The sequence below is a fragment of the Notolepis coatsorum genome (assembly GCF_963971535.1).
Source record: "Notolepis coatsorum genome assembly, contig: SCAFFOLD_86, whole genome shotgun sequence".
NCBI classification, from domain to species: Eukaryota; Metazoa; Chordata; class Actinopteri; order Aulopiformes; family Paralepididae; genus Notolepis; species Notolepis coatsorum.
Genome location: NW_028172863.1, coordinates 754,201 through 777,200, shown reverse-complemented (window position 1 = coordinate 777,200; position 23,000 = coordinate 754,201). Strand labels below are relative to the sequence as shown.

Here is a 23,000-nt window from a genome sequence, read left to right as displayed (position 1 = left end):
ACAGGCTATTTAGACCTGCCATTGAATCCCCAAGGCGCCCAGGGGAACGACAAGAGGGGTGTGACACTCCCTAACTCCAACACTTCTGGAATAGAAAGAAGGAAGCATCAACAGTATGTATCCCAGTCTACACAGCCGGGGTAAAAAATGTTCACATTTTTACATCCCACCACCCTCCCATAGGAAAGAGACGGGGATCCCCAGAGAGACTTCCCACGCGAGCTGTACAGATTGAAAAGAATATATTGCACCTTGAGCCATGTAAAAAACTGGTTTTAGGGCCTCCGGGGAAGAGGCACCGAACCCATACACACTCAATAAACGAATTGAATCGAATATACATACAATAGAAAAGGACCCTTCTAGAGGGTCCACTCACTTTGACAATCTGAGGAGGAAGGCTCTGTACTCTGATGGAGGCTTCCTCACATGGATCACATGGAAGAAGGAGTCCGAACTCACAGAAGGCCTGAGTAGGCGCTTGGTGAGGAGGAGCCCTGACCACCCCCCTGAAAACAGATCCATCACATGGACCTGAACAGCACACGGAAGTCCTACCAACAGAGACGCGCACGGTGACGTACTCTATGGCGGGGGAATTCCTGCGGTGCACACGCCCAATATACCAGGCCGTGGGACCAGGAACTCCCTCCCCCCCCCCCCCCCCCCCCCCCCCCCGTAACGTGCCGAACCGCCACGTGACGGGAACCTTGAAGGACAGGGGGTGTACCCCTGACCGACAGAACAATGGGGAGAGGAAAGGTTACCAGTTCACCCCTTTACGACCCCACACCCATGATACGACGTAACGACAAAAAGAGAATATGACACAGTCATAGTCAGCTCTATGAAGCGTTTCACAGCTCCACACAGCGCACGAGCTAACCTGCTATCTGATTTTTACTAAGGAAAAACACAGAATAGAGAGGGCTCTAAGAACCCCGGTCCAACATACACATGTGCTTCTGTGGCCAGTACAACCCAGTTGTAGGTCACATGACACACACAACCCATCATCATCACAATGAGAGAATACATCATTCTTGATTAGTATCGACCACAGGCCTTGCTAAGCACACGACAGCAACCAAACCAATTTCCCTTTAGGAAATAAGTTTCTCCAGCAGATTTAGCACAACCTCAGCAATCAAGCTGAGAGTTACATCGTATCCCTACCACACAAAAGACACAATTAATGCACAACATGTCTGATAGGAGGTGATAAAGTCCCCAGGGAACCGGGGGGGGAAAAACACAATCCTCCTATTTTACCCTCAACACGGCCAGTTAAAACAGGAAAACCTGTTAATGTGTGAACTCACTGTCCATTGTCATTACAGTCTGAGAAAGAACATTCTTTTACTCACTCGTCACCAAGCATAGCTTCATAGGTTAGTTGCCTTAGTAGTGAGTACACGGTACACATAAACACCATGATGTTTCTCACACAACAACCAGATCAATACATCACGACCTGCACGGAGAAGCTACTGCCAGTGACAAAAACAGCTCACACACAACCCGCAACGTATCTCAAATGCATTGCAACAACACACGTTTTGGGAAAAAACACCGTCATTCACAATACATTTAGCAAGGTAAAACCAGAAGACGTGTTATGAGGGTCTGGCCAACCCCGTACCTGCCCGGAACGCAGATCAGCGAAGTGCAGTCATAAGCCACCGTAGAACACAGCCCTCTTTGTTGACGCAATCCCCGTCTAGGCTCAGGCAGGGTTGACGAACATCCCCTGTCAAAGATGACGTCGTGGTCAAGAGTGTAAAACATGTTAAAAATCAAAGCACGTTCAACAGAATAGCATCAAGCTAACGGCTGCTCCAACCGTTCTGGTGCTATCGCTTCCGCTCGCGAGACGCCAATCTACGACGCACGCGATCAGGAGCGAGCTCCCGGCGGCGCGCGAGAAGCCTAAGCTACCCCGCGCCAGGCCACCGACCGGCTAACCGTAAGCTATGAACATGTAAACAATGACATAACACTCACCCAGACAGGCCGCCGTTCTGAACCCTCCTCACTTTTTAAGAGAAAAGAGAAAACAAGACGTCAACACCGCTTCACAACGGTGACATTAACACGTCCGGCGGAATCAGCACAGTACCAACTGGCCTGTATAGCTGACTTTGAACATGAATCTGCCGCTATCGCACATTACATGCACATATCCCCTCGTGAAGGAATACTCTCATTTGGATATGAAAGATGGGGTCTTAACACGGTGACAGAGAGAATCCACTCGTCCAGAACACACAGGGATCACCAGTGTCAATGGTCGCGGCCCACTAGTTAAAACTATAATGGTCGCCAGACCAAGGCCTTCTGTCGCCTAGACGGCTAAACAAAGGACCCTAGCCTGGGGCCGGTTTCCATAAACTTTGTCTAGTAGCCCCCATAGCACTAACAGACAAGTGGAGCCCGCCAGCAAACACTACTCACCCAACCTGGAACGCACCGCTCCTCACAACAGCGGCATGTCCGACAGTTCAGCTGTGGCCTGACAGGTTTCACCCCAACAACACAGCAAGGAACTGCAGTTGAGAAGCATGCAGCGGCGTGCTCCCAATACGAAAACCGGTGGAGGGTTTGTAGAATGATCATCATCTTCTAGACACTCCAGTACGAAGACAATATCGCCGTATTTTCTCGAAAATAGTGAGAGAGAAAATAAAGATATGATGTCAACGTATCCTTGTTTCCCAAGCTGTTCCTAATCCAATTTCTTCCATCATGGTGTCAAGTGTGGGGATCTACCGAGGCACCTCTTCCTTGTGGTGAAAGCGAGAAGGAGGAGAGCAGGTGACCACACACCTGCTTATGAAGGTAAGCTGATGAGGGGTGTGGTCAGACTAATACTGGTATTAGAGGTACATTTGTGGTTTATTCAGTACGCGTGCACGTACGCGAGATAGTGCAGAAGGCGAAGCCAAGCTAAGCCACTAACGATACAGAACCTGCTGTAGTGTGGTAGTGAAAGGGTTAACCTTGTGTAGTGTGGTAGTGAAAGGGTTAACCTTGTGTAGTGTGGTAGTGAAAGGTTAACCTTCTGTAGTGTGGTAGTGAAAGGGTTAACCTTCTGTAGTGTGGTAGTGAAAGGGTTAACCTTCTGTAGTGTGGTAGTGAAAGGGTTAACCTTCTGTAGTGTGGTAGTGAAAGGGTTAACCTTATGTAGTGTGGTAGTGAAAGGGTTAACCTTATGTAGTGGGGTTTTCATTGATTGATATTTTAAATGTTTGTGCCTTACATTAAGATGTATGCCCAGCCCATATGGGCTTACAAGACACAAACAATAAGTATTTAACAATAAGTATATAGACCAAGATGGCCACACAAAAAGAAAACAAAATAAAACAAGCTGTAAAGTATGTACTTCAAAGAAACAAGAGGAGTACAACTCTCAGACTGCCAAAACAAATCCAGATTTACAAATTGAACTTTCTTGAATAAAACCCTCCTCAAGATATTCATCCTCCACCACTCTCAGATCACAGAGAACACACAGCTGCTCCTCCTCAGGTTTACCTTGGAATCGACCCACTTCCACAGCCAAGGGCAGGGTGCCAGACCTCAACTGGGCACACAGAGACCTCCGTCTTCTCTTTAAGTTTAACATTACATCAGGTTCAGTAAAATACTCATCTTTAATTTCAACATATTGTCTAAGTTTAGGTTTCTTCCATATCTCCACCTTCCACTTATCCTGATGGATTGTCGATCATTTTGGTTTAATTATACTAACCTTACACTGCAGATTGTTCATAAAAATCATACTCAAGTCAGCAGAAGAAAAAAATCATGGACATCTCTCTTGACCAGGGATGACCGTGTGCTCTGTCCCAGTTAAATATATTTTTAGTCACCCTGTCACTAAAAAGGGTGACTAAAACGTGTGGTAGTGAAAGGGTTAACTGAAACCTGATGGTCAAAGGAACATTACATTAAATCCTGATTGCAGATCTTAATTTAATTAAACTTTTTAATTAATTAATCAGCTCTCTTGCCTAGCTCTCCCATCTGTGTCATGGTGGAATTCCATCACGCCATAATTGTGTTATGTAAGACCATGCCGGTGATAATTCTCATCTCACGAATCCTTAACAATCAAGTGAACTAATATGAACTCAACTAAACAGCACACTGTATATATACATTATACACTCAGGACATCTATGGACAGTTCAGAAGCCAAAACATTGATTGATTGATTGATTGATTGATTGATTGATTGAAAACTTTATTAACAGATTCAATCAATCAATCATATCTGTGGCAGTAGTTAAAATACCACATGGGGGCCATGGATTGCTTGTACTTCCTGGTTCAGACACTAGGTGGCAGCAGAGCATTGTGGATCCACATTATGTAACTGCCGTTGGTCCTGCAGTATCTCAGCATTCTTACCTGTAATCTAACAATATGACTTGGTGCGAAGCAATTATGGCATAAATATCTTCTCTTATTCATGCTAAATGTAAACTGGAATAATATGACACACTTGTGAAAAACGAGTATATAATGGTCTTTGTCATGAGTATAGATAGATAGATAGATAGATAGATAGATAGATAGATAGATAGATAGATAGATAGATAGATAGATAGATAGATAGATAGATAGATAGATAGATAGATAGATAGATAGATAGATAGATAGATAGATAGATAGATAGAACACTTTATTTTTATTTATTTATTATTTATGACTCAAATCAAATCAAATTTATTTGTAACGCCCGACAACACACGTTAATGTCCCCATGGGCCGGACACGTCTTCTTTAAACAAGTCAAGAAGAAACATAACAATAAGTCAAGAACAAAACAAGAACACCATAAGGTCCAACAAATTTAGGAGGGGGTGGGTGGGTGGGTGGGTGGGATTGTACATTTACGGGGGCCATACAGATATACAGATATATATCATGACATTTATGATATGCAAATATACAGTACTGTTAACCAGAGATCCTAACATTGATTGATTGATTGATTGCAAACTTTATTAACAGATTGCAGAATGGGTACAGTGCAGTACAGCTCAATACATACAATTGTTAAGGGGATGCAGACCAGAGAAAGACTTTCGTCTTGTTTACATCAGGGTCCCCCATTTTCAATTCATATTGACATTTATGACACAGACGACATACAGATAGACAGTACTGCTACATCTATACATTTATGACATACCAGATTTGCAAATACAGTACTGTTTGTGATACAAAAAGAGTCCAGAAAAGGGAGTATATACATTTGATGTAGAAACTGTACATTGGAGGAGGTTGGGTAGGTGGGGTGGGGTTGGGTGGGTGGGTGGGTAGGGGGGGACATTGGAGGTGGTTGGGTGGGGTGGGGGGGTTGGGTAGGGTGTGTGTGGGGGACACTGTACACTATACACTATATTGACAAAGCCATACTTGGTCATTTACTGTACATTGGGGGGGGAGGACATTTGCAGCGGCCAGTTTCGAATTGCAGTCTCCTGTAGGTGTTCTTTGAGAGTGTTTTTGAAAGTGGGTAGTGATTCACATTCCTTTACAGCTTTGGGTAGGGCGTTCCACATTGATGTGGCATAATTGTGAAACGGGTTTAGCCCCTTGTTTGAGCCAAATCTGGGTTTAACATGATTTGTGGAGCTCCCTCTGGTGTTGTGATCGTGGTATTCACTGACCTTTGAGAAGTATTTTGACATGTACATGGGTACCTTGGTTGTGTAGTGTATCTTGTAGACCAGGCCCATTGCAAGTTTCTGTACTCTGTCGTCTACTCTAAGCCATCCTAGGTTGTCAAAGTGGGCAGGGGTGAGGTGGGTTCTAGGAGTCAGGTCAAGCAGTAGTCTGACTTTGTTTTGAGATGTTTGTAATTTAGTTTTTAGTGCTTTTGATGTGCTTTGGTACCATGAGGTGCAATCATAGTCGTAGTACCCTTGAATGAGTGCTCCTGCCAGAGTCTTCAGGGTATTCTTATTTACCAGAGAGGAGATCTGGTACAAGAATCAAGTTCGTTGGTTGACTTTTTTTATTACATTGGATGCCATTTTGTCACAGGAAAGATACACTACACGACCAAGGTACCCATGTACATGTCAAAATACTTCCCAAAGGTCAGTGAATACCACGATCACAACACCAGAGGGAGCTCCACAAATCATGTTAAACCCAGATTCGGCTCAAACAAGGGACTAAACACGTTTCGCAATTATGCCACATCAATGTGGAACGCCCTACCCAAAGCTATAAAGGAATGTGAATCACTACCCACTTTCAAAACCACTCTCAAGGAACACCTACGGGAGACTGCAATTCGAAACTGGCGCCTGTAAATGTTCTAACCCAACCCCCTCCAATGTACAGGAATTTACCTAGTATGGTCTTGTCAATATTCCAATGTACAGTTTTGCCTGTTTGTACAGTGTTCCCCCCCCAACCCCCTCCAATGTAAATTACCTAGTATGATTGTCAATATCCCAATGTACAGTGTTTCCCCCCCCAACCCCTCCCCCCCAACCCCTCCCTACCCAATCCCCCCCACACAACCCCACCCAACCTCCTCCAATGTACAGTTTTTACGTCAAATGTATATACTCCCTTTTCTGGACTCTTTTTGTATCACAAACAGTACTGTATTTGCAAATCTGGTATGTCATAAATGTATAGATGTAGCAGTACTGTCTATCTGTATGTCATGTGTATGCCATATATGTCCTGATGAATTGAAAATGGGGGACCCTGATGTAAACAAGACAAAAGTCTTTCTCTGGTCTGCATCCCCTTAACAATTGTGTGTATTGAGCTGTACTGTATTGTACCCATTCTGCAATCTGTTAATAAAGTTTTCAATCAATCAATCAATCAATGGAACTCAGGTAGGTAATTTCATCTTTCCTTGTGACAATATTGTCACCCACTGTAACTGAGAAGCCGTCGGTCTTGCTGAGTTTGTTATTTGAACCGAAGAGAATGGACTCTGTTTTGCCCATGTGTAATGATAGTTTGTTATCGGCGAGCCATATGCAGATTTTGCCTAGTTCCGAGCTGAGGTTTTTTTTCAAACTGTAACTTGTTCTTGTCAGAGACCAGCAGGGCTGAGTCGTCCGCAAACAGGAACAAGTTTCAGTCACAAGCTGACGACATGTCATTTGCATAAATTAGGAACAGTAGCGGTCCTAGTATGCTTCCTTGTGGAACACCACAGCTCACTGGGAGGGGGGGGGGTAGGGTACCGTTTACCTCCACCATCTGTTCTCTCCCCTCCAGGTAGGATTGTATCCAGCTCACTGATAGACTATCAAAACATTACAACTACAATGTAATTATACTGAGACCAATTATGAAATTGAAACGGCTTTAACTCTTTCTGTGCCAAAAACGAATATTCTCGTGTTTCGCCGCCAACCACTCAGCGCCAACAATGAGTTTTCTCGTTTTTAGATCCTTTGATCTTTTTCCTTTGAAACCCATTCTAAACACTTGCGCGGACCTCCCTGTGTCTCCTTTGCACCGCTGCCTACATTAAAATTACAATGACGAGCGAATCCTGCCAGGTGGCAGTATCGCCTACCTTTTGAACTGGGATAGTTTAGTGTGGGGAGTGTCTGCAGGTACTCCTCCCCCCTGAGGGAATCAGGACAGAGCAATCGGTCGGGGATTTTATCACCTCAAACCTTGTTGTTTCCCGTATGATAGCCATGCCCAATATACACAAGTAATTGTGATCGTGATGGGATCACTGGGATTATTCTTTTTTGAGTACCTTCTGACTAAGGTAAGGTCTATTCTATGTCTATTTTACAGAACCTAAAACATGCTTTTGGTAACGATTGCAGTTTCGAGGTAAAACGACCCCCCCCCCCCCCCCCCTTGATGATTTTGTGAAGAAACATATATATATGGTATATATAAGATAAGATAAGATAAGATATTCCTTTATTGATCCCCTTGGGGAAATTCAGGCATCATAGCAGCATGGTGGGGAGGGGGGGGGGTACAGGTAGTAAAAACAACACAGGCAGTGTAAACAATTTGGTCAATATGGTCAATATAATTTACTATCTGACTAGCTGAAGAAATATTCACATTATTCACAGTGTCACATAAGGTGCAGTATGCATAAGGTAGTGTTATAATTGACTATTTACTGAGTCTACATTATTCACAGTATCACGGTATCCACTGAAATATACATTATTCACAGTATCACAGTATCCACATAAGGTGCAGTAAGCCTATGGTAGTGTAGGTTGTCCTCCTTGGGTTCCTATAAGTCCCAGGTCAATGTCTGGTAGCAGTCGCTGCCCCCTGTTGTGGAGCCTGGAGGCTGCTAGTCGCTGCCCACTGTTGTGGAGCCTGATGGCCGCTGGTATGAAGGACTGTCCGAGGCGGTTAGTTGAGTGTCGTGGGGGAATGAGTCTGGCTGAACGAGCTTCTCATCTTGGCTAGCTCGTCGTAGAGGGGGTGGTAGGGGTTCTCCATAATGGCAGCCAGCTTCCTTATCACCCCCCTCTCTGCCATCACCTCAAGTCTAGGTAGCTCGACTCCCACCACGGAGCTAGCCTTCCTCACCAGCTTGTTGAGCTTGTTGGTGTCCCTTGAGTTGATGTAGCCCCCCCAGCATGCCACAGCATAGAAGAGGACGCTGGCCACTACAGACTGGTAGAATGACTGCAGCAGTCTATTGCACACATTGAAGGACCTGAGTCTCCTCAGGAAGAACAGCCTGCTCTGTCCCTTCCTGTAGAGGGCCTCTGTGTCCGACCAGTCCAGTTTATTGTTCAGGTGTACCCCAAGGAACTTGTATGAGTCTGTATGATATCTTTGATTTGGAAATATTTGGAGTTTCAGGCGAGCAACCCGAACGATTTGGGCATATGCATATGTTACGAGCTGGCTCAAGCTCACAACAAGAAAGAGAGACACAGGCACAATTTAAGAAATAACTAAATAATTTATAAAACTATACTAATTAGCGACCAAACAAACTAAAGGAACCAAAAACAGGTGGGGAGATCGCCAGAGACTAGAGGAAGCCTCCCTCTACCTCCGGCTGGGACACACCGACCCAGGTGATGACCCTCCCCCAGCTCTACACCTGGCTGGGACACACCCACCCAGGTGATGACCCTCCCCCAGCTCTACCTCCGGCTGGGACACACCGACCCAGGTGATGACCCTCCCCCAACTCTACCTCCGGCTGGGACACACCGACCCAGGTGATGACCCTCCCCCAACTCTACCTCCGGCTGGGACACACCCACCCAGGTGATGACCCTCCCCCAGCTCTACACCCGGCTGGGACACACCCACCCAGGTGATGACCCTCCCCCAGCTCTACCTCCGGCTGGGACACACCGACCCAGGTGATGACCCTCCCCCAACTCTACCTCCGGCTGGGACACACCGACCCAGGTGATGACCCTCCCCCAGCTCTACACCCGGCTGGGACACACCGACCCAGGTGATGACCCTCCCCCAACTCTACCTCCGGCTGGGACACACCCACCCAGGTGATGACCCTCCCCCAGCTCTACACCCGGCTGGGACACACCCACCCAGGTGATGACCCTCCCCCAGCTCTACCTCCGGCTGGGACACACCCACCCAGGTGATGACCCTCCCCCAGCTCTACCTCCGGCTGGGACACACCCACCCAGGTGATGACCCTCCCCCAGCTCTACCTCCGGCTGGGACACACCGACCCAGGTGATGACCCTCCCCCAACTCTACCTCCGGCTGGGACACACCCACCCAGGTGATGACCCTCCCCCAGCTCTACACCCGGCTGGGACACACCCACCCAGGTGATGACCCTCCCCCAGCTCTACCTCCGGCTGGGACACACCCACCCAGGTGATGACCCTCCCCCAGCTCTACCTCCGGCTGGGACACACCCACCCAGGTGATGACCCTCCCCCAGCTCTACCTCCGGCTGGGACACACCGACCCAGGTGATGACCCTCCCCCAGCTCTACCTCCGGCTGGGACACACCCACCCAGGTGATGACCCTCCCCCAGCTCTACCTCCGGCTGGGACACACCCACCCAGGTGATGACCCTCCCCCAGCTCTACCTCCGGCTGGGACACACCCACCCAGGTGATGACCCTCCCCCAGCTCTACCTCCGGCTGGGACACACCCACCCAGGTGATGACCCTCCCCCAGCTCTACCTCCGGCTGGGACACACCCACCCAGGTGATGACCCTCCCCCAGCTCTACCTCCGGCTGGGACACACTGAACTCACCCCACCTATCCTGTGACACAGAGAAGAGCCATGTGGGGGAGGGTCGTCACACATATAAGACGTCATATCTCGCGATCTAGAAAAAAATACTGGATTATTTTGGAAAGGGGCGATGTTTAGCACGGAATAGAGCACAAACTAAAGTACGTAGAAATGAACTGGTTCATCAGTGTTGGACTATAAACAATGTCTGTCAAATGAGCCATACTATTGTCTCCATAGCTATAATACAGAACACACGATGGGTCCGCAAACATCGCGATCCCACTTTGTAAAGACTTGACTGTAGACTAATTCTAATGATTGCGTAACAGCGGCCACTTCCTGTCAATGTAATGTACAAAGATTCAAGATGGAATTCTGTGGACAAACTATCAGATTTGGGAATTCCAAGATGGAATTCTGAGGGAAATTATGGTGTTTTGAAATTCCGAGATGGAATGCTGAGGAAACATCTGAGAGAAAAACAAAAGAAAGCAGACTCACACCGTTCAAATCTAATCCTTTCAGAAGGACTTCTACTTCACTTCCCAAGTAGAGGACTAGCTATTTGACTCTCAAATCCCCCGTTTTCTACCCCCTCCCCAGAGTAAAGCGTCACCTCACATTTTAACTCAAGTTTCTTTCACCTTTTTCAAGGCAGACCTGGTCCTCCCAGGTGCGGTGTGGCACAGAGGGCACAGAGACCGTTAGACCTGGTCCTCCCAGGTGCGGTGTGGCACAGAGGGCACAGAGACCGTTAGACCTGGTCCTCCCAGGTGCAGTGTGGCACAGAGACCGTTAGACCTGGTCCTCCCAGGTGCGGTGTGGCACAGAGACCGTTAGACCGGGTCCTCCCAGGTGTAGTGTGGCACAGAGACCGTTAGAGCTGGTCCTCCCAGGTGTAGTGTGGCACAGAGACCGTTAGACCTGGTCCTCCCAGGTGTAGTGTGGCACAGAGACCGTTAGACCTGGTCCTCCCAGGTGCAGGGTGGCACAGAGACCGTTAGACCTGGTCTTCCCAGGTGCGGTGTAGTGTGGCACAGAGACCGTTAGACCTGGTCCTCCCAGGTGTAGTGTGGCACAGAGACCGTTAGACCTGTTGCTCCCAGGTGCACAGGGTGGCACAGAGACCGTTAGACCTGGTCCTCCCAGGTGTAGTGTGGCACAGAGACCGTTAGACCTGGTCCTCCCAGGTGTAGTGTGGCACAGAGACTGTTAGACCTGGTCCTCCCAGGTGTAGTGTGGCACAGAGACCGTTAGACCTGGTCCTCCCAGGTGCGGTGTGGCACAGAGACCGTTAGACCTGGTCCTCCCAGGTGTAGTGTGGCACAGAGACCGTTAGACCTGGTCCTCCCAGGTGCACAGGGTGGCACAGAGACCGTTAGAGCTGGTCCTCCCAGGTGTAGTGTGGCACAGAGACCGTTAGACCTGTTGCTCCCAGGTGTAGTGTGGCACAGAGACCGTTAGACCTGGTCCTCCCAGGTGTAGTGTGGCACAGAGACCGTTAGACCTGGTCCTCCCAGGTGTAGTGTGGCACAGAGACCGTTAGACCTGGTCCTCCCAGGTGTAGTGTGGCACAGAGACCGTTAGACCTGGTCCTCCCAGGTGCTGTGTGGCACAGAGACCGTTAGACCTGGTCCTCCCAGGTGTAGTGTGGCACAGAGACCGTTAGACCTGGTCCTCCCAGGTGTAGTGTGGCACAGAGACCGTTAGACCTGGTCCTCCCAGGTGTAGTGTGGCACAGAGACCGTTAGACCTGGTCTTCCCAGGTGTAGTGTGGCACAGAGACCGTTAGACCTGGTCCTCCCAGGTGTAGTGTGGCACAGAGACCGTTAGACCTGGTCCTCCCAGGTGTAGTGTGGCACAGAGACCGTTAGACCTGGTCCTCCCAGGTGTAGTGTGGCACAGAGACTGTTAGACCTGGTCCTCCCAGGTGTAGTGTGGCACAGAGACCGTTAGACCTGGTCCTCCCAGGTGCGGTGTGGCACAGAGACCGTTAGACCTGGTCCTCCCAGGTGTAGTGTGGCACAGAGACTGTTAGACCTGGTCCTCCCAGGTGTAGTGTGGCACAGAGACCGTTAGACCTGGTCCTCCCAGGTGCACAGGGTGGCACAGAGACCGTTAGAGCTGGTCCTCCCAGGTGTAGTGTGGCACAGAGACCGTTAGAGCTGGTCCTCCCAGGTGTAGTGTAGTGTGGCACAGAGACCGTTAGACCTGGTCCTCCCAGGTGTAGTGTGGCACAGAGACTGTTAGACCTGGTCCTCCCAGGTGTAGTGTGGCACAGAGACCGTTAGACCTGGTCCTCCCAGGTGCGGTGTGGCACAGAGACCGTTAGACCTGGTCCTCCTAGGTGTAGTGTGGCACAGAGACCGTTAGACCTGGTCCTCCCAGGTGCACAGGGTGGCACAGAGACCGTTAGAGCTGGTCCTCCCAGGTGTAGTGTGGCACAGAGACCGTTAGAGCTGGTCCTCCCAGGTGTAGTGTAGTGTGGCACAGAGACCGTTAGACCTGTTGCTCCCAGGTGCGGTGTGGCACAGAGACCGTTAGACCTGGTCCTCCCAGGTGTAGTGTGGCACAGAGACCGTTAGACCTGGTCCTCCCAGGTGTAGTGTGGCACAGAGACCGTTAGACCTGTTGCCCGGGTGTCTGTTCTTCTGAAGAGCGCTCCTCTCTGACGGCGGTGCTCCAGCTCAGCCGACCCACTCAGCGGTGTTCCTGTGTTCTGGTCGGAGCCTCTGGTGTTCGCGATGTTGTCAACAGTGGAGAGACCCGTCTGGAGCCCACCGTGTGTCGGCGGCTCGAAGGGCAGCCGCTGTCCCTGTGGATCGGCTCGGATCAGGACGAGTGAGGGAAGGAGAGAAGTTTGAGTCACAGGCATCTGAGTTTGGACTCGCCCCCCCCCCCCCCCCCCCCCCAGACAAAATCATCTCACTCTGATTATCGTTGGCCTGTGATGCGACGAAAACCCTGCTAGCAGCTTTTGCTTCTGTGACGTTCCTTTGTCCTGTCGTCCTCAGTCTGGTCGGCTATAATGGGCTCCTTCTTTCCTCTCAGCGTCAGAGATAACTGCCATTTCTGAGAACTGTTGAGTCGATGATGGTGGTGGTGGTGGTGGTGATGATGATGATGATGATGATGATGATGATATTGTTGCTGTTGTTGATGATGATGATCGGAATTCCTTCTCTCCCTCCCCACCTTCTCCTCCTTTCGCTCTTCTCTCTCCACCTCTCTCTTCTCCTCATCATCCTCGATCTTCCTCTTTTCCTCTTTCCATGCATCTTGGTTTTCTTCCTCTTTTGCTTTTCGCCCCCCGCCCCCCCCCCTTCAACCTTCCTCCACAACTGAAGAAGAAGAATAACTGGCTGACACAACTGAAGAAGAAGAAGAACTAGCCTACAACTGAAGAACTACAACTGAAGAACTAGCCTACAACTGAAGAACTACAACTGAAGAACTAGCCTACAACTGAAGAACTAGCCTACAACTGAAGAACTACAACTGAAGAACTAGCCTACAACTGAAGAACTAGCCTACAACTGAAGAACTAGCCTACAACTGAAGAAGAACTAGCCTACAACTGAAGAAGAACTAGCCTACAACTGAAGAACTAGCCTACAACTGAAGAACTAGCCTACAAGTGAAGAAGAACTAGTCTACAACTGAAGAACTAGCCTACAACTGAAGAACTAGCCTACAACTGAAGAACTAGCCTACAACTGAATAACTAGTCTACAACTGAAGAACTAGCCTACAACTGAAGAACTAGCCTACAACTGAATAAGAACTAGCCTACAACTGAAGAACTAGCCTACAACTGAAGAACTAGCCTACAACTGAATAAGAACTAGCCTACAACTGAAGAACTAGCCTACAAATGAAGAACTAGCCTACAACTGAAGAACTAGCCTACAACTGAAGAACTAGCCTACAACTGAATAAGAACTAGCCTACAACTGAAGAACTAGCCTACAACTGAAGAACTAGCCTACAACTGAATAAGAACTAGCCTACAACTGAAGAACTAGCCTACAACTGAAGAACTAGCCTACAACTGAAGAAGAACTAGCCTATAACTGAAGAACTAGCCTACAACTGAAGAAGAACTAGCCTACAACTGAAGAACTAGCCTACAACTGAAGAACTAGCCTAAACCTGAAGAACTAGCCTACAACTGAAGAACTAGCCTACAACTGAAGAACTAGCCTACAACTGAAGAACTAGCCTAAACCTGAAGAACTAGCCTACAACTGAAGAACTAGCCTACAACTGAAGAACTAGCCTACAACTGAAGAAGAACTAGCCTACAACTGAAGAACTAGCCTACAACTGAAGAACTAGCCTACAACTGAAGAAGAACTAGCCTACAACTGAAGAACTAGCCTACAACTGAAGAAGAACTAGCCTACACCTGAAGAACTAGCCTACAACTGAAGAAGAACTAGCCTACAACTGAAGAACTAGCCTACAACTGAAGAAGAACTAGCCTACAACTGAAGAACTAGCCTACAACTGAAGAACTAGCCTACAACTGAAGAAGAACTAGCCTACAACTGAAGAACTAGCCTACACCTGAAGAAGAACTAGCCTACAATTGAAGAACTAGCCTACAACTGAAGAAGAACTAGCCTACAACTGAAGAACTAGCCTACAACTGAAGAACTAGCCTACAACTGAAGAAGAACTAGCCTACAACTGAAGAACTAGCCTACAACTGAAGAACTAGCCTACAACTGAAGAACAAGCCTACAACTGAAGAACTAGCCTAAAACTGAAGAACTAGCCTACAACTGAAGAACTACAACTGAAGAACTAGCCTACACCTGAAGAACTAGCCTACAACTGAAGAACTAGCCTACAACTGAAGAACTAGCCTACACCTGAAGAACTAGCCTACAACTGAAGAACTAGCCTACAACTGAAGAACTAGCCTACAACTGAAGAACTAGCCTACAACTGAAGAAGAACTAGCCTACAACTGAAGAACTAGCCTACACCTGAAGAACTAGCCTACACCTGAAGAACTAGCCTACAACTGAAGAACTAGCCTACAACTGAAGAACTAGCCTACAACTGAAGAACTAGCCTATAACTGAAGAACTAGCCTACAACTGAAGAACTAGCCTACACCTGAAGAACTAGCCTACAACTGAAGAACTAGCCTACAACTGAAGAACTAGCCTACAACTGAAGAACTAGCCTACAACTGAAGAACTAGCCTACAACTGAAGAACTAGCCTACAACTGAATAAGAACTAACCTACAACTGAAGAACTAGCCTACAACTGAAGAACTAGCCTACAACTGAATAAGAACTAGCCTACAACTGAAGACCTAGCCTACAACTGAAGAACTAGCCTACAACTGAAGAACTAGCCTACAACTGAAGAACTAGCCTACAACTGAAGAACTAGCCTACAACTGAAGAACTAGCCTACACCTGAAGACCTTACCTTAAACCCTTTTGCTCTTTGGGGAGCATAGGTCATTCATGAAATCTCTCCAGCTGGTTCGGTGTTGGGCGATTTTCTCTGCTTCCTTCCATGATGTTCTTTCTTCCTTGAGATCCGCCTCGACAGACCTTCTCCAGCTGTTTCTGGGTCTTCCTGGCTTTCTCTTCCCCTGTGGGTTCCAGGTTAAGGCCTGCCTGGTTGTGTTGGAGGATGGTTTTCTCAGGGTGTGTCCAATCCAGCCCCATTTCCTGCGTTTGATTAGGGTTTCAAGTGGTTCTTGGTTTGCCAGAGCTGTTCGTTTGTGATGGTGTTTGGCCAGTAGATTCCCAGGATGTGTCGTAAACATCTGTTTATGAAGGTTTGCAGTTTGTTTGAGGTTGCTTTTGTTGTTCTCCATGTTTCTGCTCCGTATAATAGAACTGATTTGACATTGGTGTTGAAGATGCAGAGTTTGGTCTTTGTGGAGATGTGGTTTGAATTCCATGTTTGCTTCAGTATTCTTGCTGTTCTGCCTCGTTAGTGGGTGCGTAGCATTGTATGATTGTGATTTTTTTGCTTTTGGTGAAAAATCTATCTGTGATGATGCATGCATTTATTGCCTCCCACTCCATGAGGGACCTAGCTGCTTCTCTTGAGAGCATGAGTCCTACTCCCTCTGTGTGTGGGGCATTGTCTTGCTCATGACCTGAGTATATTATTGTTTCTCCACTTGAAAGTTGTGCTTTTCCTGATTGAGTCCATCTTGTTTCACTGAGTCCTATTAAAGAAAGGTTGTACTGTTTCATTTCCGACGCTATCTGGGCGGCTTTACCGGCTTGGTACATTGTTCGAATGTTCCAGGAGCCGATCTTTGTAATGTGTTTAGTTGTGAGAAGGGGGATCAGCTGGGCAACGTCCTTTCGGCTTGAGTTGTCCAGCACCATACTTGTCTGGGGAGAGACACCTTCCACGTCCAAACTTCGCTGTGTATTTTCCATGAATGTTTCTGTAATCATTTTGTACAACTGAAGAACTAGCCTACAACTGAAGAAGAACTAGCCTACAACTGAAGAACTAGCCTACAACTGAAGAAGAACTAGCCTACAACTGAAGAACTAGCCTACGACGTAGAGGGTCTCAGGGCGTAGAGGGTCTTGATTATGATTGGAGGCTTAACCAATAGGATAGTATTATTCCAGAAGGAGAGGCATCTATAAGCATAATAAAAGTCGTTAGTGAAGCAGAGATCCAGTAGAAGTCGTTAGTGAAGCAGAGATCCAGTACAAAGCGTTAGTGAAGCAGAGATCCAGTAAAAGTCGTTAGTGAAGCAGAGATCCAGTAAAAGTCGTTAGTGAAGCAGAGATCCAGTAAAAAGGCGTTAGTGAAGCAGAGATCCAGTAAAAGGGCGTTAGTGAAACAGAGATCCAGTAAAAGTCATTAGTGAAGCAGAGATCCAGTAAAAGTCGTTAGTGAAGCAGAGATCCAGTAAAAAGGCATTAGTGAAGCAGAGATCCAGTAAAAAGGCGTTAGTGAAGCAGAGATCCAGTAAAAGGGCGTTAGTGAAGCAGAGATCCAGTAAAAGGGCGTTAGTGAAGCAGAGATCCAGTCAGTCCAGACTAATTTGTTGTGGAGCATAAATAAACCATTTTGCAACAGATTGTGTTTCCAGGAGCCTAAGTCAGATACTTTGATTCAGATCATGTTTGATTATTCCTGATCAGAGTCAAAACATCCGCCGCTCGTTAATAGGGAATATGGCCTCCTGTCTCGTCACATCAAACGACATCTTCACAGTTCCGTTTTAATGTACACAGTCGCTGTGAGTCAGATATTTCTCTCTGATCACAGTCACAGACACACACACACACATATACACACACTGGCTTCCCATTGCCGCATGAATCCGCTTCAAGGTCCTTGACCTGCATACCGTGCAGCGAAGGGAACGGCTCCCTCCTACCTCCTGTCAATGGTATCTAACTACACACCTTCAAGACCCCTACACTCTGCATCTTCTAACTACACACCTTCAAGACCCCTACGCTCTACATCTTCTAACTACACACCTTCAAGACCCCTACACTTGGCATCTTCTAACTACACACCTTCAAGATCCCTACACTCTGCATCTTCTAACTACACACCTTCAAGACCCCTACGCTCTACATCTTCTCACTACACACCTTCAAGACCCCTACGCTCTGCATCTTCTAACTACACACCCTCAAGACCCCTACGCTCTACTTCTTCTAACTACACACCTTCAAGACCCCTACGCTCTGCATCTTCTAACTACACACCTTCAAGATCCCTACACTCTGCATCTTCTAACTACACACCTTCAAGACCCCTACGCTCTGCATCTTCTAACTACACACCCTCAAGACCCCTCCGCTCTACATCTTCTAACTACACACCTTCAAGACCCCTACACTCTGCATCTTCTAACTACACACCTTCAAGACCCCTACACTCTGCATCTTCTAACTACACACCTTCAAGACCCCTACACTCTGCATCTTCTAACTACACACCTTCAAGACCCCTACGCTCTGCATCTTCTAACTACACACCTTCAAGACCCCTACACTCTGCATCTTCTAACTACACACCTTCAAGACCCCTACGCTCTGCATCTTCTAACTACACACCTTCAAGACCCCTACGCTCTGCATCTTCTAACTACACACCCTCAAGACCCCTACACTCTGCCTCTTCTAACTACACACCCTCAAGACCCCTACGCTCTGCATCTTCTAACTACACACCCTCAAGACCCCTACGCTCTGCATCTTCTAACTACACACCCTCAAGACTCCTACGCTCTGCATCTTCTAACTACACACCCTCAAGACCCCTACGCTCTGCATCTTCTAACTACACACCCTCAAGACCCCTACACTCTGCCTCTTCTAACTACACACCTTCAAGACCCCTCCGCTCTACATCTTCTGGCCGCATCAGACCCACTCCTATCTGAGCTCCGGGAGGGTCATCAAGGAGAAGCAGGCTATTCTCAGTCCTCGCTCCACAATGATGGAACAAACTTCCCACCACAGTCAGGACAGCATGAACCCGCCCAATTTTCTGTTGTCAACTAAAAACACATTTCTTCAATCAATATCTAATTTTTATTTATAAAAATGATATACTAATAATCTTGCCTATACTACCTACTATGCTAGTATGTCTATACTACTATTTACTTATTCTACATGTCTATACTATGATGCACTCAATACTGTAGCACTCAAGTTCAACACTGTTTGATGAACAATCTTACCGACCCTTAGCTGCCAGAGTTGTACCCTTCCTGCTGACTTGTTGTAGATAACGTGTAAGTGGATTTGCATAAAAGCGTCAGATCAATTACTAAATGTATATGTAATGTACCACACGTACACACACTTTGGGACTTGGATGGGTGATGGGGCGTTCATAAATTCTGTATAGATACAGTATTATGTTTGCCATTTTGAGCAACCTATGACTTGCCAGATGAGAGAAGCCCAGCGTGTCTCACCAGGGAATTGTGGTCTGAAGCCTTCTTGGTTTTTGCTTCTCTTCAGAAAAAAAGTCACAGTGAACATGAATGTGGTTGTCCTCTGAAGATTTATTGCTGTAGCATAATAGAATAATGTAACAATTAGGAGTGGGGGAAAAAATCGATACATCAATATATCGCAATATTTTGCAGCTGCTATTATCGATACAGTGGCTGCAAGCTTTATTTATTTAGCTTGACAATCCATGTTACTGCGATACAATGACTGGAATGAGGTGAACAGACTGAAAACATGATGTTATTAGATTATTAAACAGATGATGTGAATATTATCTTTATTGTAGATGTTGACAAAGTTTTCTGTTGGGGACGCGTGAATACTTTCGGCAGCCAACATGCCCTTCCGCGTTGCTCTGATTGGACGAGCGCGCGCATGAGCCGCGACGCGCTCCTCAGCCAGGCAGGAATACTAAACTCTGCTTAAGGCAATTTATACAAATGGAAGTATTGATTACGCCGTAACGAATCATTAAACAAATATACCGTTAACTGGAATATGTTGTGCCTTTACACCCTCTACCAATAAAAAATCGCGAATTAACCGGTGGCTACAATAACACACAGTAACTACATGCATCATTGTTTACAATGAACGGAATCGAAAGGACTGGACACGGACGCGTTAAACTAACCTAAAGTTAGTTGTTCACCAACAATCTACAGACACAAACAAACACAGAACCGGACTGTTATATTAAATTAATTGATTGCTGTTTAACGCGTCCGTGTCCAGTCCTTTCGATTCCGTTCATTGTAAACAATGATGCATGTAGTTACTGTGTGTTGTTGTAGCCACCGGTTAATTCGCGATTTTTTATTGGTTTGTCATGACAAACCAATTACATAATCCAACATGTGTAAAAGCACAACATATTCCAGTTAAGGGTATATTTTTTGAATGATTCGTTACGGCAAAATAAAATACTTCCATTTGTATAAATTGCGTTAAGCGGAGCCTGGCTGAGGAGCGTGTCATGGGCATGCGCGCGCTCGGCCAATCAGAGCAACGCGGAAGGGCAAGTTGGCTGCCGAAAGTTGTTATATTTTGCTTCCTAAACATGTCTTCTATGAAACTAGTGACAATAAAACGTCAATAACACACATTTAGTTGTTTATTTTACTGATGTATGGGCTGATAAGAGGACATATAATATCCCTTCTGTGAAAAGTTTCTTTTTTAATGTATCAACAAAATGAAACCAAGTTTTTGAATCTGACATTATCCATGTTGGTGATGCGAGACTTGGTGACATAATTATGCAAATGTGGGCATATTTAATGAGCGCTCATTTGCATATATACACATACAATTCAGAACACTTGTAATACATTTTTCTTAGTTTTTATGTACATAACAAACTGGGACATTTCATAGTGATATCTATTAAAATATTTGTTTTGCCTATTACGGGGGACTGTCTCACCTTAAAAAAAGGTAAAATACTGTATCGCAATATCGTGATATTACAATACGGTGACTCTAGTCTGATCAGAACATGATCTAGTGATTCCCACCCGAGTCACAATAACTAGTCACTAACCCACCCAAGTCACAATAACTAGTCACTAACCCACCCAAGTCACAATAACTAGTCACTAACCCACCCAAGTCACAATAACTAGTCACTAACCCACCCAAGTCACAATAACTAGTCACTAACCCACCCAAGTCACAATAACTAGTCACAATAACTAGTCACTAACCCACCCAAGTCACAATAACTAGTCACTAACCCACCCAAGTCACAATAACTAGTCACAATAACTAGTCACTAACCCACCGAGTCACAATAACTAGTCACTAACCCACCCGAGTCACAATAACTAGTCACTAACCCACCCGAGTCACAATAACTAGTCACTAACCCACCCGAGTCACAATAACTAGTCACTAACCCACCCGAGTCACAATAACTAGTCACAATAACTAGTCACTAACACTAACTATAGTCACCATGCAAAATGGTGTAGAAGTCGTACATCACAAAATGTGCAGTTGGCAACAAATGTGCAACATGTCATATCAGCAGGATCAGCTTTACATTCAACGACCTGCAACGCTGTGCAACGAAGCGTGACCTTGGAATTATGATGTTGTGTCTGCGGGTCAAAGGTGAGTTATTCACATAATGTAGCTCTATGGTGGGGATTTCCCCATACCGATAGTGTCTCACTGGCTCTCATGTACTCCACCTCACACTTGTGATACTACGCAGTGCCATGTTTGTTCAGGAAAACACTCAATTGAATGTTGAAACATTTATATTTATATTATTATTTTTATTTTCTTAAGATTTTATTTATAGCACTTTCAGCTTTTTTGGTCAACGCAGGACCTTTTGGCCACGCAGGACCGACAGAGGAGAGAGGGTGAAGCGGGAGGAGAAGAGGGGAAGACATGCGGCGCTATGTGGTGTGCTACTGGAGCGCCCCATATTTATATTATTTTAACTTAAAATGTCAGCAACAGTGTCATGTTGTATATTAGTTTTCGTTCTCTATATTGGGATGTGAAACATGTTGAAGCTTAGTATCGTAGATAGAACCTCATGATTCCAAGCGCACGGAAGGCACGTGAAGGCTCTAGGTTTACACTTCCCAGACCCAGTCATCTTTAATTTCTCCTATGAACAATAAACATCACATTTCTTCATTATAAAATATTACAATACGCTGAATATTTCTCATTTCCTACAAAACGCTCGATGCTCAAGAGCGATCAGAGAGCATGGTGCACATTTCCCCTCACTTATCCTAAAGCGCTGATACATTATTTAGATCCAAGAGACACAGGATTATTCCATGCCATCCTCTAAAAGCCCTTAGGAATGGAGACGTGTTCATTGACTGAGCTCTTGATACAAGGACGGTTTGGAGGTTGAGTCTTTTGATGGGGGCTGACCAATTCTTCACATTTGGATTACAGAGTGGCTCTTTAATGTAACGCCGGTCGTTAAGAGTCACTGTTCCGTGACTTGGACCGCTGCTGCGTCCTCCAGGCCTCCAGCACCTCGTCGTCCACGGGCTCAGCGGCGGCTCGAGCCCGGATCCTCTGCCTGGTCTGGTTGATGAAGGCCGTGACGTCGTCTTCCTCTCCGTCCTCCGTCTCCTCTCTCCTACTCCACCTCCCCTCCGGCCCGCCGCTCTCGAGCCCAGAGTCAAGCCTTCGCTTTGCAGAGTAGTCCTGGTGACCCCCCTCGCTCTCCTCGTTCACCGCTCCGTACGACCTCCTGGCCCCGCCGCTGCCACCGGACTCTGCCAATCCGTTGGAGGGGTACCGGGAGTCCAAGGCCGACCTCGCGGCCCGGTAGCGAGGCTCGGGGCTGACGTCCCCGCCGCCCGGCGCCTCCCCGTCGTCCCGGAACCTCGACCTGTATCCCTCGTCTGGGAAGCCGAACTCGGAGGCGTCGAGGTCGTCGTAGGCGTCGTCCCGCGGCAGGTCGGCCTCCGTCCCGTCCGCCGGTCTCCTCGGCGGCGGCCTGACGCTCGCCAGCCAGTCGTCGACGCTGGTGTTCTTCTCTCTCTCCAGCCGCTCGTTGATGTTCAGGCACCCGGAGAGACCATAGGAGCGCGGCTTCTTCTCCGGTTTCTTTGTCTCCGCCAGGAAGTCCTCCTCTCTCCTCTTCCTCTCCTCCTCCTCGTCTTCATCCTCCCTGGGCTTCTTCTTCTTGTACAGCGTGCTGCGCTTGTTGTCCTCCAGGATCTTCTTCTTCTCGTAGACGGCCATCTTCTCCCTCATCTCCGACTGCATCTCCTTGTCCATGGCGTTC

At 47.1% G+C, this 23,000-nt stretch overlaps 1 protein-coding gene across 1 annotated transcript in view; it reads left to right on the top strand.

Moving 5' to 3' along the window:
- Window positions 1-23,000, top strand: part of dusp27 (dual specificity phosphatase 27) — a gene marked incomplete at both ends in the record, with an annotated part of 163,775 nt that overhangs the window by 135,084 nt on the left and 5,691 nt on the right. The window lies entirely within an intron of this gene.